This window comes from Pinus tabuliformis, chromosome 3_2 (genome assembly GCF_031772625.1).
Source record: "Pinus tabuliformis cultivar Carrire ecotype Pingquan chromosome 3_2, CPIR1, whole genome shotgun sequence".
In the NCBI taxonomy this organism is placed as follows: domain Eukaryota; kingdom Viridiplantae; phylum Streptophyta; class Pinopsida; order Pinales; family Pinaceae; genus Pinus; species Pinus tabuliformis.
In genome coordinates, this window is record NC_142302.1 from 455,700,826 (window position 1) to 455,727,137 (window position 26,312).

The window sequence follows — 26,312 nt, forward strand, 5'->3', positions numbered from 1 at the left end:
TAATTCTGAGTTTGATCTCTACTTCTTTAAAATAATATTTCTTTGAGAGTTTGAACATGATCGGGACTGGATAGACTTCTTTTGTATCTAAAGCAGGAGGGTTCCAGCTTTCAGGGTCTTCTACTTGTTCATGTTCATTTACTTCTGCCTCAACAGATCTACTTTCTACTTCAGATATTGATTTTTTGTCAATGGTAGAAAAAGATCTCAAAAATCTAGCCATAATGGACTGATACAAACTATTCCAGAAATCGACTGAAGGAGCTTTTATCTACTCAGCACAATGTAAAACAAAGATGCTTTTCGAAGGCTTCCTGGCTTTCTTCAGATTCTGTCTATAGAATGTATTTCGTCAAAGTTATATTTCCAAGAAACGGGTTATGGCTCTGATACCAAAAATGACTCTGACCATTCAAGGGCTCAACACAAACAGAACTATAGAGACTGATTATAAATGATGAAGCTTTGCAAGACTTACTTCTGATTAAAATCGTCGCTTCCCAAACAGCAAATCTGAACACAAATATCCACTCCTCAGGCGACCATGCATGAGTCTCCACACGACCTCTCTCCACGGGTCTTCGTTCAAGCACCTTACAGCTCAAACCTCTTTCGGATTACAGAAACTGTCCTCAGACAGGCGACACAGTAGGCTTCAATATTAATAAAAGTAGAACAGAAATACACAAAGCTTATTACAACAAAGTGTCTCAGACTAAATGATCACAAAAGAGCAAATGACTCAAATGATCAAGATGATCGCAATGGTCTGCAGACTCCTTCTTATATAGACTCTCTAAGCATCTAATCCTATCTAAGCAATGACGTCAAAAGAAAATAATTGAGGGTCATGTCGGTATCTTTTTCCACCGACGGTGTCTACTCAACCTTTTCTGTACAAAGGAATCCTGTCACAACATGTGATCAACATTATCACATTGCTGACAAAGATTCTACCAAGGGCCCATTGGGCTTCTAGTCTCCCAAAGATCTTCCTCAAATGATCCGGGAGATGGTCCATACTCATCTATTATCTGGCGGTAGTGTCTTTTCATCAGTTGGTCATACTGTTCATCGATTCCTTCATTTTATGCAATTGCTTCCAAATCCTCTTAAAGATGTACTTTTAATACTGAAGACAATTACTAAGTTAATGATTCATTCACTTGCGAAATAGCTGGAAATAATATGCAGAGAAGTGATTCACTATTTGTTGCAAAAGAATGATTAAAACCAAAGTGCAGGCAACAACACGCACTAGTGCAGGAAAGAGTTCCTTGCACAATCTGATTGAAAATGAGTTAAAACAAATATTGAGAGTAAAGGAAATGCAAGAAATATATTTCATAAACAAAGTAAATACCGCTAAATCTCAAACCACAGATTCGTTTCACACGTTACTACAAAAGGTATTTTAAATAAGAACTTGAAAGATAAAGATTAAAACTATAACATCACACAGCTGCAAATGAAATATCCACACCTTCTTTTTGAATAACGAAAGTGAGAGGGGTAAACAAGTTGGGTTGGCTGGGCCCTAGCCAACCAGCTCATTCCCCTTCTAAGGAACGAAAAAGATCAACACTTCAAATATACATCAAAGATAAACTAGACGTTGTGTATGCAAATCATGGAAGTTCTCTTGTATTACTTGATTCGGCAAATATACATAACAGAGCAGTCCAGCCCCAGAGCTGAGGCGATAACCAGATTACATAAAACAAAATTACAATTGATGGTTCGCTGACTAGCCTCCTCCTACCTATAATCTATATCTTATATATCCTTTCGGCTCTAGCCATTTTCACTAATTACAGACATTTCTTGTTCAGGCCTTTCAGCCGAACAGAGTTAGAAACTAAAATTACAAACTTGGTCAGCAGTTATAATACACATGAATTTCGCTTGGCCATAATCTAACTTTTGAAAATAGTCCCTGATTGTGCACCACCTGTTATCTTGCTTCAATTCATCAACAGCTAAACTCGGAGTCAAGGATTGGGACCCGTCCTCATGGAAGATTTGGCTTTTCGGAAATCTCGGATAGTCTTCGTGGCAGTGCAGGAATCTACCCGCACTAGTCATACTCATTCTTAATTAATACTAAGTTCCATTATTACTCTAGGAAATTAATATGAGTTACAAGAGATATGTATATAGGTATGAAATCCATATAAAATGATTAATAAAGTGCTGTAATAAATCTTAATATAAAATATGAGCATGTGCAGGAATGGGTAACTATCTTGTACTAGTGAAGGAAAGAAGGGCCTTTTATTAAGATAAAATAGAGGTTGATTTTGATGGAAATGGGGTAGAAAATAGGGCATTTTAGGATACCAACGTATATATATATATATATATATATATATATATATATATATATATATATATATATATATATATATATATATATATATATATATGTATGTATGTATGTATGTATTCATCCCCGATCAGGGTGCGAGTAAGTATTATGGGATTTAGGTCGCAGTAATGGTAATTATGGTAATCAAGGATGGGGGGTGGCATGACCACCCTTGCACATTTAACTACATGCAAGGAAAGCTTGGGAAAATTAATGAGCAAATGTGGTGGCATTACGGTGATGATTGAGGCTGATGGTGCAATTGTTCGAATATTTATCAAAATTTTCAGAGGTAAGAACAGGAAATCCTTAGCAGGTAAGTTGGAGCTGAGGTTGAGGACTATAGGCATTGCGTGGAGAGTGCCAAGGGCTATCTTCTAGGATCATGTTTGTGTGACTTCGTCACAGTGCCTTCGCTCTTGTTGGTATGTTTTGGTTGGAACCTCTCTTTCTATCATGTCTTTGGTGTTGTGTATCAATGTCAATTGGCTACGGTTTGTATGTATTGGTCTCTCTTTTAGGTTCTGGAATTGGTCTGATCTTGCGGTTGTTTCTTGGAAACTTTATTTTCTTGCAACCTTTTAGTCCACGGGTCAGTTGAGTCATGAAATCCCTTCTATCCAGTTCCATAGTCATTTTTCAAATTAGGTAAAGGGGGTTAGAATATTCCTTGTTTATGTTCCTCTGTTAGTAGCTTGAGGCAGGGGCATGAGGGGATTATAGTGTATGTAGGGTAATTTGGGTGTAACCAATAAAGACCATTTTTCTTTGGAAAGGGTCAAATTGAGTTTGTAGAAGTTAAGGTTAATGGGAAGTCAGTCTGTCCAGGAGATGGTTATAGTTGGGAAAGAAGGTGGTCAACTCTTCATTTATGCATGGGGTCTCTCGGCCTTCGGTGTAATGAAGAAGTCAAAGCCTAGGGTGGGAATCTACAAAATAAGTTTCACAGATGGTCTTGGGATAAACCCCATCAAATATGGGCCGTTTTGGATGAAATCATCCTTGAAATATATCATGAGAGGATATCAAGGTTTAGATTTATTGAAGTTTTATCTAGTTGTTGTTGTCCCTACGTAATATTACAAACGTGGGTGAGTGCCTCTAGGACCTTCACTGCAAGGAAATTTATGAAAGTTTTCAAAAGAAACTGATGCACAACCATGGTTTGACCGTTGTCCTCTCATAGCCACTGCCCATGTTTTTCCGGGGGCATGGTCAAGGTCACGCTTAGAACATACCCACTAGGGGTCACAGATGTGATAGCACTAAATGATTGGGTATGACAACTGCCAATGCATACAAGCATGCACTCCTTCTTAGGCCCAAAGTGTAATTATTTAATGGGAAGTGGAATTTGAGTTGATATGGATCCCAATGAGCAAGACATCCTGGAAGACTTTGGTGATATTTTACTAGACCCGAGTCACATGCAAGGTAGATGAACTTTGTTTCTACAAACTCTACATATCTATTAGATGATGAAGACTTTGTTGGCTAAGGAACCAATGCTTCCACTTAAAGGTATCCTAGGACCCTCAGAAGAAATGCAATCCTTTCAGAGGGAACTCCAGCTAATACAATGTCCAATCTAGTAGTAGAATGCACGATTGGCTTACATTGAAAGACATATTTCGTGCATGCCTGTGAGACAACAACCAAGATCTAGTGCCAAATATCCATATCCAGTTGAATCTTCATATGATTAATGCCTCTTAGATGCAGAAGAAGGATTTTTTGGCATTATTGTGTAGGTTGGTTGATATTAGAGGATATAAAGATAGTTATGTTTACTTAGCACTGTTGGAAAAACTTAGAAATTTCCATTTTTGGACTGGTTATAATGAAACCAAATGGTCAACAAACTTAGTTTCCTTATGAGCAGGTTGAGACCATATGGACATGGTTGCTTATGATGTAACTCCTACTACTATTTGAAGTAATAGAAAAGTACCACCTAATATATCTATATATATATATATATAATTTTGAATTTTTTTATTTGGGTTCCCACTTGATATTTTTAAATTTTCCCTTTTTAAATTTTTTATTTAGATAATGCTTGTAGAAATTTTGACTGTATATTAATATAATAAGGCAATATAACTAAAGAAAAATACTTTAATCTACTTCTACAATCAATTTACCGGAAGCTTAAAATATTTGAGCAAGATCAAGCAGAACACATATAACCAGAAGAAGAATCAATGCACATGAAACATAGAAGAATACTCAGGGGAAAACCTCAGCTAAAACTCCCACTATCTGTATTATCATAAAAGTTGGAAATATCTCAGAATTACACCAAGCCTTAGCTCTCACAGCTAGCCAGCTCTCAGTACAATCCTCACTGATTCTCATAGGAAAAATAGACTTCTCTTAAGCCTTCTCCTCTGCCCTCCAAGTTCCTATTTCCTTGCGCTGTTTCTCCTGGGTGATCCTCTTGTTACCAAGTGGAACAATGATCACTCACACTGATCTCACACCCTGTAAAACTGCGCAATACTCAAGGAATGATCTTCCTTCATCATGCATGAGTTTTGTTTATAGGAAAACACATGCAACTGATAGTACACTGTCCCTGTATTTAATCTCAACTGGGTCTTTCTCAGAATGGACATGCATGAGTTAATGATGAGAGAATATTCAGTTATTTGGAGTACACTAGTTGAGTGCATGCATGCATCAACTGACTGATAACTCACAATTAGTTCCTGAAATAGTTTGGAACTAATTTAACTGGACTTAACTCAGTAAACTGAGCTAACTAATTACAACTCAAATATAACTCAATCTTATCTCATTAATTAAGAGATAATCTCCCTAATCTAAGGATAACTGTTGCATGACTTCATAAAGACTTCTAACATGAATTTCTCCAACTAATTAACTCAAGATGAATTAATTAATTATTTTTCACGCAGCTGGTGAGACTAAATTCGAATTTTAATTCAAGGACAAATTAAAATTGGAATATTCTTGTTGCCACATTTCAACAATCCCTCTCAACAAGAAAGGGATTATCTGCCACCCCGATCTTGTCTCTATGGAACTTGAATTTACACTTTGACAATGCCTTTGCCAAAATGTCAACATCTTTCTCCTCTGTCGAAATATACTGCAACAACATGATCATCCTCGCTACATAGTCTCTGAGATGATGGTACCGGATATCGATGTGCTTGGACCTATCATGAAATACTAGATTCTCATAGAGTTTGATACAACTCTGATTATCACAATAGATCACAGTTGGATCCATCCTCTGATCAAACAAACCAACTAGGATTTTCCGCATCCAGATGGCCTCACATGCTGCCTGACTTGCAGCCATGTATTCAGCCTCTACCAAGCTGAGTGCAACCGACCTATGTTTCTTGCTGTACCAAGAAACTGCAGCTGACCCAAGGTTGAAAATCACTCCTGATGTGCTCTTCTAATCTGATGAACTCCCTGCCTAATCTACATCAGTGAAGCCCTATAGCTTCACTCCCTCTGTCCATCTGTACCATAATCCATACTGAGATGTGCCTCTGAGGTATCTCAATACATGCTTTTTCGCCTTCCAAAACATCTTGGTAGGTTGAACCATTGCTTGACTCAGCTGGTTCACCGCATAGCACAAATATGGTCGTGTGTTCACTAAGTACATCAGTGAACCCACAAGCTGCCTATACATAGTAGCCCCTGCTACTTCTCATGAAGTAGCATCCTCCTTCCTCCAGTTACCTGCTAGAGGAGTCCTCATGTGGACTCTCTTGAGTATCACGTTGGCATACTTGCCCTGAGACACAAGCAACTTCCCGTCCTTCTGCCACACTTCCATGCCAAGGAAGTAATGCATGAGACCCATGTATTTCATCTCGAATTCTCTTGCAAGGTCCTCCTTGCAAGACATGATCAACTAATCATCACTTGTGAATATGAGATCATCAACATAACGTACAATGATCAACGGATTACCTTTCACCATGATGTGGTATAGGTTCGCATTTGCTTCACTCTTTATGAAGCCCAACCGGGTGAAGTAGTTGTCTATCCTGGTGTACCAAGCACGAGGTGCTTGCTTCAACCTATACAAAGCTCTCTTTAGTCGACACACATGTGACTCATGATCAAAGGTATCAAAACCTTCTGGATGCTCTATGTACACCTCTTCCTCAATCTTGCCATTGAGGAATGCAGTCTTCACATCCATCTGATGGATCTTCCAACCCATCTGTGCTGATAGTGCCAACATCGATCTTATAGATGAGTACCTTGCGAAAGGAGAAACATTCTCACCATAGTCAATCCCCTCGACCTTGGAAAAACCACGGGCAACAAATCTTGCCTTATGCTTCTCCACACTACCATCAACAACTTGCTTTACCTTGTAAATCCAATGGGAACTCACAACTGACTTGTTCTCCGGTCTGAGAACCACATCCCAAATACTATTACAAACTATGGAGTCATACTCCGCCACCATAGCGTCAACCCAAATCGGCTGCTACACTGCTTCCTCAAAGGAATATGGCTCAGTCTCAACACAGTCCCCAACAAGGGTCATGTATCCAGTGTACCTCTCAGGTGACCTACTCTGTTTGCGCTGAGAAGATAGTTCTCCCACAGTCTCTCTCGCATCTGTCAACAATCTGTCAGCTTCTCTTGTGTGCTTCCATCCATATCTGGAAGATTCTGCTTGAGTGGATGTCTCCACTCCCGGAACCTCTACTTGTGGCTGCTCTGCATTAGTCTGAGGCTCCTCCTCCTTAGGAACCAACAGTTCCTCTACATCTTGTAGTTGGAGCTCCCTCTCAAGGGAAACTCGCATGGCCTTCTACTCATCAAACTTGAGATCTCTGCGAACCACTGTCCTCCGATTGGTAGGCATATACACCTGATAGTTGTGGGGTGTATCAATGTACCCCATAAGTATCCCCAACTCTACTATCGGCTCAAGCTTCTTCCATGCATCCTTTGTCACATGGAAATATACCGATGAGCCAAAGATCCTGAAGTGACCCACATCTGGTCTCTTACTGGAGAAAGCATCCTCTTGTGTCTTCATCCCAAGTATGCGATGCGGGCTTCTATTCTACAAATAGACCATTGTGTTGCATGCCTCAGCTCACAAGTGAAGTGGTAGGCCTTGGTCATGCAACATCGCCCGTGCTGCTCCTACAATAGTTTTGTTCTTCATCTCGGCCACCCCATTCTGCTGTGGGTTATGAGGTGCCGTCAACTCTCTTTCAATTCCTTCTGCTGCACAGAAGTCCTTAAACTCTTGAGAGACATATTCTCCACCATTGTCACTTCTCTTGGCCTTGATCTTCTTCCCTGACTCTTTCTCGACCAAAGCTTTGAACTCAAAAAACTTTGTGAAGGTTTTGTCCTTCTTCTGCATGAAATAAATCCAGCATTTATAAGAATAATCATCAATGAAAATCACATAATACCTTTGCTTCGCTGTGGATGACATTGAGAATGGTCCACACACATCAGTATGAACTCACTCTAAGATATCCTCTACTTGACTGTCTCATCATGAAAGGAATACTTGGTGTACTTTCCCAAGGTACAACCTTTGCATGTGTCAACTTGCTCCAGTTTACCTTTGCGAAGCCCTGTAGATATCTGCTGCACTATCTTCAAGGCCCCATGATGCAAATTGCCCAAACACCTATGCCACAACTCACCAATGTCTTGGCTTTGGACCAATTCTTCTTTTGTACTCAATGCTGCACAATCATCTACCTCTAGTTTATAGATATTCTTCACCCGAATCCCTATCCTCTTGGTCTAAACCGTGGCTATGTGTCTTAGGAACACCTTTCCTTTACTGAAGACAACATCGTAGCCTTTGTCCTCCAACATCGCGACTGATACCAAGTTCTTCTTCAACCCAGGCACATACATAACATCTGTCAAGGTGAGAGGAGCTCCATGCTTCCTCTAAAAAGCAACTGTTCCCACTCCTGAAGCAATATACCTTCCATCATCACCCATCTCTATGTGCATCTTGAGGTCTTTCTCCTCCAAGGCACTGAATAAATTTTTATCACCGGTCATGTGGAATGAGGCTCCACTGTCAAGATACTAGACACAACCCATCATCGATGACACCATGCATGTGATGAGGGTAAAGTCCATTTCGAACTGAGAGGCTAATGCCTCACCTTCTGATCCTTTCAAGGATCCCTTCTTGGACTTCTTCGATGGGCAATTAGTTGCATAATGTCCCATATTGTGACAATTAAGGAATCTCACTTTAGAATTGTCAAATTTCTTCCCTCCATGAGAAGAATTCGATTTGGAATGGGAAGCCTTCCCCTTCCCTTTCCTTGCCTTACTTTCTAAGGCCAGATTTTCTTCATCATCATTCTTGGATGAAGAACCATCTCGTGTGCTCCTCCTGATCTCCTCCGGCATGAGATCTGACCATAGTTGTTCCCAATTTGGTAGTTTCTCCCTTCCATTCATAGAGTCCTGGTAGCTATTCCAGCTCTTTGGAAGGCCAAGGAGAGCGAGGCTCACCATATCATCATTGACAGTAGTTATTCCCACACTGCTAAGCTCATCTTTGCAGGTGGTGAGCTTGTTCAGATATGTGGAAATAATATCACCCTTCTCGATCTTGATTCTTCGAAGCTTATCCTTGAGCGCCAATTTCCTCTGGTTGTTACTGTTATTGTAGAGGTCCTTCAATGTCTTCCACATTGAAAACGAAGTATCCTTCCCATGGAGACTCGAGGCAATATGGTCTCAAACTCCCTCAAGGATGATCTTTTTCACCTTTGCCACACACTTCCATTCAATCAACTCTTGTGCATTAGTTGAAGCTGGCTTTTGGATTTCTTAATCAATGAATTCCTTCAAGCCGTTGTCTTCTAATATAGCCTCCATGCGATCTTTCCATGCTATGTAATTTGAGCTACCATCCAAGGAATACTTGATTCTCAAGCCGCTGAATGCCATTGGCCAACCTTGAAGTATGATAAGAATTCAATTTTGCACCTGCAACCCCAAACTTCAAACTTCGAATTTTCGTCTCAGTATACTATTCACAGCTCCGATAACCTTTGCTCTGATACCATGTGGAAATTCTGACTGTAGATTAATCTAATAATGCAATATAACTAAAGCAAAATATTTTAATCTACTTCTATAATCAATTTAGCGGAAGCTTAAAAGATTTGAGCAGGATCAAGCGAAACACTTATAACCAGAAAGAAGAATCAATGCACATGAAACACAGAAAAATACTCAGGGGAAAGCCTCAGCTAAAAACCCCACTATCTATATTATTATACAAGTTGGAAATATCTCAGAATTACACCAAGCCTTATCTCTCATAGCTAGCCAGCTCTTAGTACAATCCTCACTGATGCTCACAGGCAAAATAGACTTCTCTTAAGCCTTCTCCTCTTCCCTCCAAGCTCCTATTTCCTTGCGCTATTTCTCCTGGGTGATCCTCCTGTTACTAAGTGGAACACTGATCACTCACACTGATCTCACACCCTGTAAAACTGCGCAATACTCAAGGAATGGTATTCCTTCTGCATGCATGAGTTTTGTTTATAGGAAAACACATGCAAATGATAGTACACTGTCCCTATCTTTAATCTCAGCTGGGTCTTTCTCAGAATAGACATGCATGAGTTAATGATGAGAGAATCTTCCGTTATCTGGAGTACACTAGTTGAGTGCATGCATGCATCAACTAACTGATAACTCACAATTAGTTCCTCAAAAAGTTTGGAACTAATTTAACTGGACTTAACTCAGTAAAATTAGCTAACTAATTACAACTCAAATATAACTCAATCTTATCTCCTTAATTAAGGGATAATCTCCTTAATTTAAGGGATAACTGTTGCATGACTTCAGAAAGACTTCTAACTTGAATTTCTCCAACTAATTAACTCAAGATGAATTAATTAATTATTTTTCAAGCAGCTGGTGAGACTAAATTCGAATTTTAATTCAAGGACAAATTAAAATTGGAATATTCTTGTTGCCACATTTCAACACTCCCTCTCAACAAGAAAGGGATTATCTGCCACCTCGATCTTGTCTCTATGGAACTCGAATTTACACTTTGACAATTCCTTTGTCAAAATGTTAGCATCTTGCTCCTTTGTTGAAATATACTGCAGCAACATGATCCTCCTCGCTACACAGTCTCTGAGATGATGGTACTGGATATCGATGTGCTTGGACCTATCATGAAATACTGGATTCTCAGAGAGTTTGATACAACTCTGATTATCACAATAGATCACAGTTGGATCCATCCTCTGATCAAACAAACCAACTAGGATTTTCCACATCTAGATGGCCTCACATGCTGCCTGACTTGCAGCCATGTATTCAGCCTCTGCCGAGCTGAGTGAAACTGACCTCTGTTTCCTGCTGTACCAAGAAACTGCAGCTAACCCAAGGTTGAAAATCCCTCCTGATGTGCTCTTCCGATCTGATGGACTCCCTACCCAATCTGCATCAGTGAAGCCCTGTAGCTTCACTCCCTTTGTCCGTCTGTACCATAATCCATAATGAGATGTGCCTCTGAGGTATCTCAATACATGCTTTCCCGCCTTTCAAAACATCTTGGTAGGATTAACCATTGCTTGACTCAGCTAGTTCACCGCATAGTTGGTGAGCGCCAGTATTGCAGCAAGAATACGACAACTCCTGGGTTGCCAAATTTACTTTTATCAACTCGGTAGTTCGTAACAAACTTGGAAGCGTCGGTGCTGTATGCACAAGTACTAGTTCTCATTGCAAGTTGTCACTTGGTCAGTTGGTGTGAGATCACTAGGAGCTCAAGCAAACTTCTATAGATTTCAGAAGAAGCTTTATGTGTGATGAAAGAAAATAAATATTACTCTACAGAAACTACTCTAATTGCCAAAAGGAAAAAGACTGTAATGTAAAGCAAGACCTAGTAAACCCTAATTAACAAGCTAATCCTACTTTTGCCAAAAACACTATGAAAAACATGAAATAATTTCCATTACCTACTCAAGAAAGTAAACAACATCTAACCATGCTATTTCTAGAAGTAAATAAACAAAAAACAAATTTTTGGATTTTTATGTGTTTTTATGTGAATTTGACATGCATCTAATTTATTGTGTGTGAGTGTGGCAGTGAACAGGTGGCGTTAAAGGGAAGTTTTGGAGCTTGGGAGGATGTAAGATGGTGTGGATGGGTTCTAAGAGGTCTTAGGTGGCCTTTTGGAGGATTTTCCCACACTCGGCCTTCAAAAGAAAGTCTACAGGAAAAACTAGAGGAGGACACAGGGAAACTACAGGAGGAAAACAGGGAAACTACAGGAGGCCTACAGAAGGAGGCCGAGAGAACTTTCTTCTATTTTGAGGGTGTGAGAGTGGGTGGAAAAGGTGGATGAATGTTGGAATGAGGTGTTAGGGTGCCTAAGGTCTACCATGAATCACCAGGAGAGAGAAAGATGATTGGATTTGCTCAAAGAGAGAGGAATAAGTTCTATGAAAAAAATGAAGGAAACTAGGGCAGAATTGAGGTGAGATTTAGGAGACCTGTAGGGCATGGATTAGATGGAGGATGTGATTGATGATAAGCTGGCCTATTTTTGGAAGAGATCTGCTTGAAAGGAACTGACAATCAACCAAGAAAATCAAGCAACAAATGAAATGAGTGCATTTAGGAAAAACAGAGTTTTGCATTAAAATGGTCTAAACCATGATCTATGAAAGGAAATGTTGAGAAATGCTGTAGGAAAGGAAAGCATGAAAGAGGACTATTGCAAATCAGGAAATAAACATGATAAAGGAGATCTGAAGTAAAGCAAAAATGGACTATGAACCTACTAAAGAGCTGCAAACACTAGAAGTCCTATGAATGAGGAAAATCTGTGTTTTTGGGGCAGCAAGAGAGTCTTTGCCTCAAATCATGGTCCCAAAGGGAGGAAGAGAGGCCAAGGCACTATTGCTATCCTTTTGAATCTTTTCTGATCATTGCTCAACCTACTACAAAAAACACAAATGGAAGCAAACTACTAAATCATCAAAAGCAACCTATTCTTAACCATAAAAGAAATACATCTAACAGTAGATTAATCTACAAACTGAAGTAAAGCATACAAATACAAGTAAAGAGAAGCTTGGCTGCTTGGATTGGGCCCTAACCCAAGAGCTTCAGCCCTCTAAGGTAACTCAGTGCTAGCTCAAAAAGGATTCCATCTTCATTATCAAAAAGTAGCAATATTACATGAAACTGTCACAAAATAATAAGCTTGAAATTTGAGCAGAGTTTACATAAGAAAAAATCTGACCCTAGTGAGGCCCTAGGCCTCTCTACTTACACATCTGAAGCTACCAACAAATTCCTTAAAATCAGGGACGTTTGGCTCCCAAAACTTGAGATAACTCTCAATCATTTTCTACTTGCTCGGTTGCCTTCTAGTGCATGATTTGGCTGCTTGTACTCTGAGCTAAATGAAGGGGAATTCAAAGTGAGGACTAATAAATGAGGGGGATTCCCTCCTATAATTCCTCTCCTCTGTCTACTTCAAGTTATTACTGCCATTTGACAACTGGATCCTTGACTTTGACCTCGAAATCCATCAATAATCTGCATTAAGTACATGTTAGACCACATGACATCATAACTAACTCAACTCACTCTATAAGCATAAATATAATCAGAAAATCATACAATAAGCTAAGAGAATGGTTGATTTGACTAGGTTAGGAGGTAAAATGAGCCCATATAATTACCCATTTATGAGGCTCATTAATAGCACAAATCTGGTCGTGTGTTCACTAAATACATCAGTGAACCCACAAGCTGCCTGTACACAGTAGCCTCTACTACTTCTCCTAAAGTAGCATCCTCCTTCCTCCAGTTACCTGTTAGAGGAGTCTACATGGGCTTGCACTTCTCCATGTTGAATCTCCTGAGTATCTCGTTGGCATACTTGCCCTAAAACATAAACAACTCCCCATCCTTCTGCCACACTTCCATTCCAAGGAAGTAATGCATGAGACCCATGTCTTTCATATCGAATTCTCTTGCAAGGTCCTCCTTGCAAGACGTGATCAATTGATCATGACCTGTCAATATGAGATCATCAACATAAAGTACAATGATCAATGACTTAGCTTTCACCATGATGTGGTATAGGTTCACATCTGCTTCACTCTTTGTGAAGCCCAACCTGGTGAAGTAGTTTTCTATCCTGGTGTACCAAGCACGAGGTGCTTGCTTCATCCTGTACAAAGATCTCTTGAGTTAGAACACATGCGACTCACGATTGAAGGTCTCAAAACCTTCTAACTGCTCTATGTACACCTCTTCCTCAATCTTGCCATTGAGGAATGCAGTCTTCACATCCATCTGATGGATCTTCCAACCCATCTGTGCTGATAGTGCCAACATCAATTTGATAGATGAGTACCTTGCAACAGGAGAAAAAGTCTCATCATAGTCAATCCCCTCGACCTGGGAAAAACTACGGGAAACAAATCTTGCCTTATGCTTCTACACACTACCATTAGCATCTTGCTTTACTTTGTAAAGCCAACAGGAACTCACAACTGACTTGTTCTTCGGTCTCAAAACCACATCCCAAACACTGTTATGAACTATGGAGTCATACTCCTGCACCATAGTATCGACCCAAATTGGCTGCTGCACTGCTTCCTCAAAGGAAGATGGCTCGGTCTCAACACATTCCCCAAAAAGGGCCATGTATCCAGTGTACCTCTTAGGTGACCTCCTCTGTCTGCATTGAGAAGATGGTTCTCCCACATTCTCTCTCGTATCCGTCAACAATCTGTCAGTTTCTCTTGTGCACTTCCATCCATCTCTGGAAGACTCTGCTTGAGTGGATGTCTCCACTCCTGGAACCTCTGCATGTGGCTGCTCCGCATCAGTCTGAGGCTCCTCCTCCTTAGGAACCAACAGTTCCTCCACAGCCTATAGTTGGAGCTCCCTCTCAAGGGAAACTCGCATGGCCTTCTACTCATCAAACTTGAGATCTCTACGAACCACTATCCTCCGACTGGTAGGCAGATACACCTGATAGTTGTGGGGTGCATCTGTGTACCCCACTAGTATCCCTAACTCCCCTATCGGCTCAATCTTCTTTCGTGCATCCTTTGTCACATGGTAATATACCGACGAGCCAAAGACTCTTACCGGAGAAAGCTTCCTCTGGTGTCTTCATCCCAAGTATGCGATGCGAGCTTCTATTCAGCAAATAGACCGCTGTGTTGCATGCCTCAGCCCACACGTGAAGTGGTAAGCCTTGGTCATGTAGCATTGCCCATGCTACCCCTACAATAGTTCTGTTCTTCCTCTCGGCCACCCCATGCTGCTGTGGGTTATGAGGTGCCATCAACTCTCATTTAATTCCTTCCATTGCACAAAAGCCCTTAAACTCTTGAGAGACATATTCTCCATCGTTGTTGCTTCTCAAGGCCTTGATCTTCTTCCCTAACTCTTTCTTGACCAAAGCTTTGAACTCACAAAACTTTGTGAAGGTTTGGTCCTTCTTATGCATGAAATAAATCCAGAATTTACGAGAATAATCATCAATGAAAATCACATAATACCTTTGCTTCGCTGTGGATGCCGTCGAGAATGGTCCACACACATCAGTATGAACTCGCTCTAAGATAGCCTCTGCTCGACTATCTCAATCATGAAAGGAATACTTGATGTACTTTCCCAAGGTACAACCTTTGTATGTGTCAAATTGCTCCAGTTTACCTTTAGGAAGTCTTGTAGATATTTGCTGGATTATCTTCAAGGCCCCATGATGCAAATGGCCCAACCGCCTGTGCCACAACTCACCAATGTCTTGGCTTTGCACCAATTCTGCTTTCGTACTCAATGCTACACAATAATCTACCTCTAGTTTATAGAGATTCTTCACCCGAATCCCTATCCTCTTGGTTTGACCTGTGGCTATGTGTCTTAGGAATGCATTTCCTTTACTGAAGACAACATTGTAGCCTTTGTCCTCCAACATCGTGATTGATACCAAGTTATTCTTCAGCCCAGACACATACATCACATCTGTTAAGGTGAGAGGAGCTCCATGCTTCCTCTAAAAAGCAACCGTGCCCACTCCTGAAACACTATACCTTCCATCGTCACCCATCTCTATGCGTATCTTGAGGTCTTTCTCCTCCAAGGCACTGAATAAATTTTTGTCACCGGTCATGTGGAATGAGGCTCCACTGTCAAGATACCAGACACAACCCATCATCAATGATACCATGCATGTGATGAGGGTAAAGTCCATTTCGAATTGAGAGGCTAATGCCTCACCTCCCAATCCTTTTGAGGATCCCTTCTTGGACTTCTTTGATGGGAAATTAGTTGCATAATGTCCCATCTCATGACAATTAAAGCATCTCACTTTAGAATTGTCAACCTTCTTCCCTCCATGAGAAGAATTCGATTTGGAATGGGAAGCCTTCCCCTTCCCTTTCCTTTCCTTACTTGCTAAGGATAGATTTTCTTCATCATCATTCTTGGATGAAGAACCATCTCGTGTGCTCCTCTTGATCTCCTCCTGCATGAGATCCGACCACAGTTGTTCCCAATCCGATAGTTTCTCCTTTCCATTCACAAAGTCTTGGTAGCTATTCTAGCTCTTTGGAAGGCCAAGGAGAGTGAGGCTCACCATATCATCATCGACATTAGTTATTCCCACACTGCTAAGCTCATCTCTGCAGGTGGTGAGCTTGTTCAGATATGTGGAAATAGTATCGCCCTTCTCCATCTTGATTCTTCGAAGCTTATCCTTGAGCGCCAATTTTCTCTGGTCGCTACTGTTCCGGTAGAGGTCCTTCAATGTCTTCCACATTTAAAATGGAGTATCCTTCCCATGGAGACTCGAGACAATATGGTCTCGAACTCCCTCAAGGATGATCCATCTTGCCTTCGCCACACACTTCTTCCATTCAGCCAACTCTTGTGCATTAGTTGAAGCTGGCTTTTGGATTTCTTGATCAATGAATTCCTTCAAGCCGTTGTCTTCTAATACAGCCTCCATGTGATCTTTCCATGATATGTAGTTCGAGCTACCATCCAAGGAATACTCGAGTCTCAAGCCATTGAACGCCATTGGCCAACCTTGAAGAATGATAAGAATTCGATTTTGCACTTGCAACCCTGAACTTTAAACTTTGAATATTCTTCTCAGTATATTCACAGCTCCGATAACCTTTGCCCTGATACCATGCAGAAATTTTGACTGTAGATTAATCTGATAATGCAATATAACTAAAGCAAAATACTTTAATCTACTTCTACAATCAATTTAGCGGAAGCTTAAAAGATTTGAGCAAGATCAAGCAGAACACATATAACTAGAAGAAGAATCAATACACATGAAACACAGAATAATACTCAGGGGAAAGCCTCAGCTAAAAACCCCATTATCTGTATTATCATACAAGTTGGAAATATCTCAGAATCACACCAAGCCTTAGCTCTCATAGCTAGCTAGCTCTTAGTACAATCCTCACTGATGCTCACAGGAAAAATAGACTTCTCTTAAGCCTTCTCCTCTGCCCTCCAGGCTCCTATTTCCTTGCGTTATTTCTCCTGGGTGATCCTCCTGTTACCAAGTGGAACACTGATCACTCACACTGATCTCACACCCTGTAAAACTGTGCAATACTCAAGGAATGATCTTCCTTCTGCATGCATGAGTTTTGTTTATAGGAAAACAGAAGCAACTGATGGTACACTGTCCCTGTCTTTAATCTCAACTGGGTCTTTCTCAAAATAGATATGCATGAGTTAGTGATGAGAGAAACTTCAGTGATCTGGAGTACACTAGTTGAATGCATGCATGCATCAACTGACTGATAACTCATAATTAGTTCCTCAACCAGTTTGGAACTAATTTAACTAGACTTAATCAATAAACTGAGCTAACTAATTACAACTCAAATATAACTCAATCTTATCTCCTTAATTAAGGGATAATCTCCTTAATTTAAGGTATAACTGTTGCATGACTTCAGAAAGACTTCTAACTTGCATTTCTCCAACTAATTAACTCAAGATGAATTAATTAATTATTTTTCAAGGCGCTGGTGAGACTAAATTCGAATTTTAATTCACAATTTTAATTCAAGGTCAAATTAAAATTGGAATATTCTTGTTTCCTCATTTCAACAATGTTTTGGTTTCATTTTCTTTAGTAAAAAATGAATCTGCTAAAAAAAATATTAACAAAAAATAAAACAAGAAAACTATTGCATTATTATTATTATTTTTTCTTTTCTTTTTTGTTTTCAAATATAATAACAATAGCACTTTCATTTGTTTTCCCATTGCATGTCGTAAATATATGTTTTTCCTCCTAAAAATTTTATAAATACATTTTTTTGTTGTTGTGTGTTTTTCCATGTAAAAATCCTAAAAACATCATATTGGTTTGTCTTTTTTCACATAAAACATATTAATTTTTTCTTGGTTTTTCAACAGTACAACAATACTAAAAAAGGTTATTTTTCGTCTTAAGAAAAAAATGAAAAAAACATATATACAAGCCAACATAATTTACCAATTTTATGCAAATTTCTTTCTAAAGGGTAAAAAATAAAAATAAAAAAAATTATTAACCTTTTAAATGCAAATGCTTCTTTTGAAGGTACTCTTGATGATCTTACAACTCCATAAATTGCTCCATTTTTTTTTATCCAAAGCTTTGCAAGATTAGATGCAATGTGAGGAATAGAAAAGAGGAAAGTAAATATATAGCAACGATTGTGTGGATCAGTTCAACATTTCATGAATGTGGAATAAAAAATAAAAGATAAGATACGAAAAATAATTTAATTGGCTAATTAATGTTAGATAATTAAAATAAAATTTTAATTTTATTTGGAGCGAAATTATTCAAGGAAAATTTGTGCGGAGAATTTGAAGGGAAAGTAGGGGCAAAATTTTGAAGAGAAATTTTTAGAAAAATGTTTTGGAGTAAATTTTGGAAGGAAATTTTAGAAAGAAACTTTGGAGGGAAATTTTCATTTTCTTAGTTATAAGATTTCCAAGAAGAGAGAATTTATATCATTCTATATTTTCTATGAATTTTCATGGATTTATATGATAGTGAAGTTTTTATTGTTGCAACAATAACATCTTGTTTGTCCACTGGTTCTATTCATAATGCTAAATATAATAGGAATGATTCTACTATGAATAGAGAGTCATATTTTTTCACCTATTTTAGTGAAAGTGAAACTAATAATATTTAGCACGATAATCAATAAAGCCTTAATCATAAGGATTTTGAAGGCACCATTAATGAAGTCGAGGATGAAGAATTGGAGTTTGATGAAAGTGCAACTAATAATATTCAATGTTAATGAAGAAAGTCCAAATCCTAAGGAATTTGAAGGAATCATTAACAAAGAGGAGGATGAAGAATTGGATTTTAATAAGTGCAACTAATGATATTGAGCATGTTAATCAAGAAAGTCTTAATCATAAGGACTTTGAAGGCATCAGTGATGAAGGGGAGGATGAAGAATCAGATTTTGATGAAGGCATAACTAATGATATTGAGCATGTTAATAAATAAATTCCTAAAACTAAGAACTTTTATGATACCACTAATGAATGGGAGAATGAACAATTTCCTGCAAACAAAGATTTTAAAGGGATAAAAGAGGATTATAGATTTCCTCTAAGCGAGGATTTCAAAGGCATAGATGAGGATGATGGATTTCATTTGAGTTGAGATTTCAAAGGAACAAATGAGGATTATGGATTGACTCCAAGAAATGATTGTAAATGCATAGATAAGGATGGCGAAGGATTTCCTCCAAACAAGGATTTCAAAGGCATAGATCAGGATGGTGAAGGATTTCCTTTGAGCAAGGAATTCAAAGGAATAAATAAGGATGTTGGATTTCCTCTGAGAAAGGATTTCAAAGGTGTATATGAGGACGATGGATTTCCTTTGAGCAATGTTTTAAAAGGAATAGATGTGGATGATGGATTTTCTCTTAGCGAGGATTTGAAAGGCATGGACGAGGATGATGGTTCCTATGAATGAGGATTTCAAAGGCATAAATGAAGAATCCAAATAAGATTGGAAAAATATCCTACGCTTTATTCAAAAGTACATCATAGACAAGAGAATAGGCCATTAGAAAATGCAACATTTTCATCGATACAAGACTTCTTCTCAAAACATGGATAGTGTATGTGAGATAGAGATAATACATATTCTAGATAATTTCTTGAGATGAAAAATGTTAAATTGTAGCAATAAAAGGTTTCAATTGACTCATGCCTTAGTCAAATGGAGAAATTTGAATTTCCACATCAGCAGGATGACTTAGTTGCAATTAGCAGGAGTGACATGGCCAAGTCACTTAGTTAAGTCAGTAAATTCAAGTTTGTGGGGAAAGACTAGAGTTGTCCATGGGTTGATTGCTAAGATCTAGCAAGATAGTGGAGTTATAGTTATTGAAACTCAATTATTTGAGCTCTAGTCATGAATAAAGTCAATGTGAGTTCAATTGAGTATTTGTAACTATTGTTAACTCATTGATATCTCAATTAGCTAGTCAAATTACTAAAAATAGCCCTAGTCATGCATGCAATTCGAATTGCCTAGTTGAGTGGAGGAAAAAGGCATCAATGTAATCATTATTGTATACTAGTGAGTGTACAGAGTTTTCATGTAGCAGGTGAGCTAATTTCCTCAGGAATTGCGCAAGGAAATAGGAGCTTCCTATTCTTTAAGAGCAAGAATTGTGCAAGGAAATAGGAGGAAGATGGAGGCCTATTTTGGATAAGTGTTGGTCAGAGTAGGCAAAGTGGGAGATCAGTATTGTAGTGAAGATTGAGCTTCAAGGATTGAAGCAATCATTGTAATTGATCATTGTCTCATTTGATATAATACATAAAAAGGAGGGGTTTTCCCTAGTTGGGTTCCCCAATAAAAATACTGTGTTCATTGTGACTGAATGATTGCATGTGCTTCTATTGTATGTTTTCCTTTCCACAGTTTGAGTAGAAGAAATTTGTGTTTGTTGATCTCATTCTAATTTCATTAGAAACTACACTTTTTTATTTATCTCTACATGATATTTGAGTTATTAAAAACTACATAGAAACCAGGTTGCTGATCATCTCTCAAAAAAATTTCAAATAGAAGATTTGTGGTGCACACATTTTTTGTAGTGCAGGAAAAATGTCTTTCAATGAATTGAGGCTTGCGTATGCATTGGAGGACACTTTGAATTTATGTGCTTGGAAAGAAAAGATGGAATATATGTTAGATAACAATGGAGTATTGGAGTACACACAAACTGATATTTCAAAACCAACAACATCATATGCAAAGTAGATGTCTTAGTGGAAGAAAGACACAACAAAATCCAAGAGAATTATCCTGGAGGGAGTCATAAATCATGTATTTTAGAATTCACATGGAAAGGAGACTCCATTTGCAATGTGGAAAACGCTCATATATCTATTCCAAAGAAATAATGATGTCGGGAAATTGGCAATGAGAGATATGCTTAGGAACATTCGAATGGGTAAAAATGAAACTCTTGTTCAATACGTATCTACATTCACTCAGGGGAGAGATGAACTTGGAGGAGTTTGAGAGAATGTGCCATCATATGAACTTATGAGCTTAACACTCCTTGGTATTCCAAAGTCCTAACACAACTATAAGGATTTAGTTAATGGTTGAGACAAGCTCCCATATTGGGAGAGACTTTGGTCTGACTTGGTGCAAGAGGAGGTTAAAAGAAACACTAGTGATGGTGTCACATCCATAATTGACGAGGAAAAAAACTTTTCTTTGGAAGGTAAATGAAGGAAATTCAAGAGAAAGAATGCACAAATCAAGGTAGAACCCATCCAAAACCATGGAAAGAAGAAATACCTCAGTAAAATTAAATTCTTTCCTTGCCATGTGTATGGACATTACAGAACCAAGTGTCCACACAAGAAATCTAGTAAGAAGCATGTAGGAAAAACAGGAGGAGATGCTCTCACATCACAATTCGAGTTGGATTTCAACCTCATTTATTGCATGGAACTTATTGTATGAGGTAGTGTATGGCACTTAGACTCTGGTGCTTCATTTCACATGACATGAAATAAGGAGTTATTCAACAACTTGGAGGAGAAGGACCTACAATTACACATAAAAGTTGGAGATGATGGGAGGTGTAGTACCAAAGGGATTGGCACTGTCAACTAAAATAGGGAGTCAGGGTCCCATGTTCACCTAAATAATGTAATGTATATGCCTAGTCTGAAGAAAAATTTAGTTTATGTAACTGTACTTGAGGATAGATGATATGATGTGGTTTTTAGTAAAGGGAAATTTTATCTGAAGCATGTTGATATTGGACAAGTAAAACAAATTTGTGTTTGGGTTGAAAATCTCTACAAGCTATAGGTGGATGCATGCATTGAATTGAGTATAAAGGCATAACATTTTTAGGGCCGAGATGTTGGAGAGATCTGGCATAGGGACATGGGACACCTACACTATGGAGCTTGGAAAATAGTGTGGAAAATCACCACTGGACTTCCAAAATGCACCCTTGATCAACATGATGTTTGCAAGGGATGCACTCTTGGAAAATATGTTAAATATTTCTTCCAAGGATGAGATAGAAAATATGGAGCCATCTTGGAGCGAGTTCACTCAGATGTGTGTGGACCATTTTCTATAGTCTCAGTTGCAAAGGAGAGGTATTATGTGATGTTTGTAGATGATTTTTCCCACAAATGTTGAATCTATTTTATGAAGAAGAAAGATGAGGTTTATTTAAAGCTTGTTGAATTTAAAACCTTACTTGAAAATGAGACTAGAAAAAAAATTAAATCCCTGAGAAGTGATAATAGAGGAGACTATGCGTTTAATGCCTTCAAATAATTATGTGCTAAGGAGGGTATTAGAAGGGATTTGACTGCACTTCATAACACACAACAAAATGGGATGGCAAAGAGGAAAAACAAAAGCATTGTAGGGGTTGCAAGAAAAATTTTAGATGATCAAGGAATGCCATTATACCTATGGGCAGAAGCATACAATACAATTTTATATTTACAGAACATGAGCCCTCACAAAATTCTTGTAATGATCACACCTGAAGAGGCTTTCTCTGGGAGGAAGCCAGATGCCTCCCACTTTCGCATTTTTTAATCCATGGTCTATTGTCGTGTCCCCAAAGATAGTAGGAAAAAGTTGGAGCTCACTACAGACAAGGGGATATTTGTAGGATACACAGAGACACCTCATATTTACTAGGTGTATATGCCCTCACCTAGGATGAATGTGATGAGGAGATATGTTAGATTTAATGAGGAGAAGGCCATGAGAAGCTCTCTAGAGTGAGAGCTGGGCATTCCGCCAGAGGAGGAGCTTCTATCTCCAAATGAGAAGCCTCAGTAAGATACACAAGATGTTGTGTAGAAACCACATGTGGAGGAGTAGAGATTAGGCTGAGTGGAGGAACCCACTCACATAGAGCATTCCAGAGAAGAGGGGAAGAGAACCAGGTAGAGAGACAGGTTGGTGCAGGAAGCTCAGGTGTAGGCTGGAGCTCCCAGATCCTTGCAAAAATAGATGAGATCACCATATATATATGCCGGATATATGGAACTCATGATAGAACTGATTGACTTCGAGCCTTATTCATTTGAAAAGGAAGTTTCCCAGTAGGTGTGGGTAGATGCCATGGTGGAGGAGTATGAACCCATCATGAAGAATGATGCCTGGGAGGTTGTGCCTATACTTGAGGGAAAAATTGTTATTGGCTCCAGGTGGGTGTATAAGGCGAAACATGTAGCTAATGGTAGTTTTGAGAAGAACAAGGCCATATTTGTGGCCAAAGGGATCTCATAGATGGAGGGAGTTGATTATGAGGAGAAATTTTCCCCTGTGGAAATATACTCATCTATTAGGACCATACTTGAATTGGAAACACAGTTTGGGTGGAGGATCCACCAAATGGATGTTACATTCCTCAATGGAGTGGTTGAGGAAGAGATATACATTGAGAAACATGAGGGATTTGAGACATTTCACATGGAGACACACGTGTGTAGACTCAGGAGAGCCCTTTATTATCTCAATCAAGAAGCTCGTGCTTGGTACACTCGTATAGATTCTAACCTTAGTAGAGTGGGCTTCACTAAGAGTGAAGTAGATCCCAATGTCTACTAAATTTTGGTAGATGACATTCTTCTCATCTTAGTTTTGTATGTTGATGATTCGATACTGACATGAGATGAGAGGTTGATCCAATATTGCAAGGAGGACCTCACAACAGAGTTCAAGATGAAGGACATGGGTTTGATGCACTACTTTCTTAGCTTGGAGGTGTGGTATGGATATGGAGATATATTTGTTGGTCAGGGGAAGTACACCTCTGAAATCCTTCAGAGATTCAACATGAAGGATTATAAGCCCATGGACATTCCTTTAGCTAGTAACTGGAGGAAAGAGGATGTGTCAATAGGGGAGGTAGTAGATGGTACTATCTACATACATTTGGTGGGCTCCTTGATGTACTTGGTGAACACAAGGTCCAATATGTATTTTGCAGTGAGTTGACTTAGTTAGTTTATGGTGGAGCCTACCAAGCTTCACTAGAAAGCAGCAAAAAATGTTATGAGATAATTAAGAGGCACAATAGATTTTGGTTTATTGTACAAGTACATAGATGGAGTGAAGCTCTAAGGTTTTACAAATTCATATTGGGAAGGGAGTCCATCAGACAGGAAGAGCACATCAGGAGCTATCTTTAGTGTTGGATCAGTAGCGGTTTCCTGGTATAGCATGAAACACAAATCTGTAGCACTCAGCTCAACAAAGGTCGAGTGTATGGCTTCTAGTCAAGAAACATGTGAGGTTATTTAGATGAGGAAGATCCTGGTTGATCTCTTTAGTTAGGGGATGGAGCCTACATTAATCCACTGTGAAAATCATACTTGTATAAAACTCTATGAAAATCCAATGTTTCATGATAGGTCCAAGCATATAGACATCAGGTAACATCATCTGAGAGTTTATGTGCAGAGGAGGATTATCATGTTATAATACATTCCCACCAAGGAGGAGGATGTAGACATTTTGGCTAAGGATTTGTCAAGAGTAAAGTTTGATTTCCACAGGAGTAGGATAGGAGTTGTTCAAAACCATTTTCTTGTTAAGAGGGAGTGTTAAATTGTAGAAAGAAAAGGATTCATTTGACTTGTGCATTAGTCAAATGGAGAAATGAGGATTTCCACATCAGCATGATGACTTGAGTTGCAGTTAGTAGAAGTGACATGGCCAAGTCACTTAGTTAATGCATTCAATTCAAGTTTGTGGGAAAGAACTAGAGTTGTGCATGAGTTGATTGCTAAGATCTAGAAATCTAGTGGATTTATAGTTAGTGAAACTCAGTTATCTGAGCTCTAGTCATGAATAGAGTCAGTATGAGTTCAGTTGAGTATTTGTAACTATTGTTAACTCACTGATCTCTCAGTTAGCTAGTCAATTTACTAAAAATACCCCTAGTCATGCATGCAATTTGAATTGCCTAGTTGAGGGGAGGAAAAAATCATCAATGTAACCATTATTGTAAACTAGTGAGTGTACAAATTTTGCATGTAGCAGATAAGCTAATTTCCTCGGGAAACGCACAAGGAAATATGAGCTTCTTATTATTTAGGAGCAAGAAATGTGAAAGGAAATAGGAGGAAGCTGGAAGTATATTTTGGCTAAGTGTTGGTCAGAGTAGGCAGAGAAGGAGATCAATATTGCAGTGCAGATTTAGCTTCAAAATTGAAGCATTCATTGTAATTAATCATTGTCTCATCTGATATAATATGAAAGAGGAGGGGTTTTTCATAGTTGGGTTCCCCAATTAAAATATTGTGTTCATTGTGATTGAATGATTGCATGTGTTTCTATTGTATGTTTTCCTTTCCGCAAATTGAGTAGAAGAAATTTATGTCTATTGATATGAATATGATTTCATTAGCAACAACAAGTTTTGAGTTATTTCTACAAAAAATATACAAATTGTACAGAGAATATATAGAGGTTCCTAAAGGAAAGGATATTTTTATTACATAGGCATATTTTACAAGGATATGGAAGAAAGAATTCAATAATGTCCATATTCCTATGAAGTCAAGGATGGAGTTTGTAGTATTTGTGCTTTTGTTAAATTAAAAAGGGATAAATGTCAAGAGATAGAAAGAGGTATGCATTTACAAAACTATTTCTTATAATTGAATAATTATCAACTTTGAAAATGTATAATGATTAATAGGTCATTTTTATAATATGTGCATATTCAATTGTTAGAGTACTTCAAGAGCATGAAAATCAACAATCAAGTGAAATGAAAAGGTTGTATAAGCATCAAAACAAGTGTTATAATATTCCAAATAAATATCTTTGTTTGATAATTGATGGTATTGACTAGAAGAAAACACTTCTACCACATTTTGTTTGCACCCCAAAATCTTAGTAGGAGAAGAATTTTATTTAGTTTCTCTTGGTTGGTTGTATAGTATTTAATGGGAAAATATGTCCAAGGTTTATTTCATAACTCTAACTATTCATTATGGTGCAAATATAACCATAGCAATAATTCATCATGTGCTCACTCATTGGCCTAGTAATAATCCTCAAGTTTTGTATCTACAATTAAATAACACTAGTCATGCAAACACAAATCAAATTTCATTTGGATTTCTAAGCATGCTTATTGAAATGGGAATTTTTCGAAGGGTGAAGGTTGGTTTCATTTTTGTTGAGCACACTCATGACCATATCAATCAAATGTTTTGTTATTTTTCAATAAAATTGAGGAGGAAGAATGTTGGGAGCCTATCGTCATTAATTAAATGTATCAAGAAGTCATACGTTTCAGAGCCCATTTTTCACATATCAGAAGAAGAAATTGGCATGAAA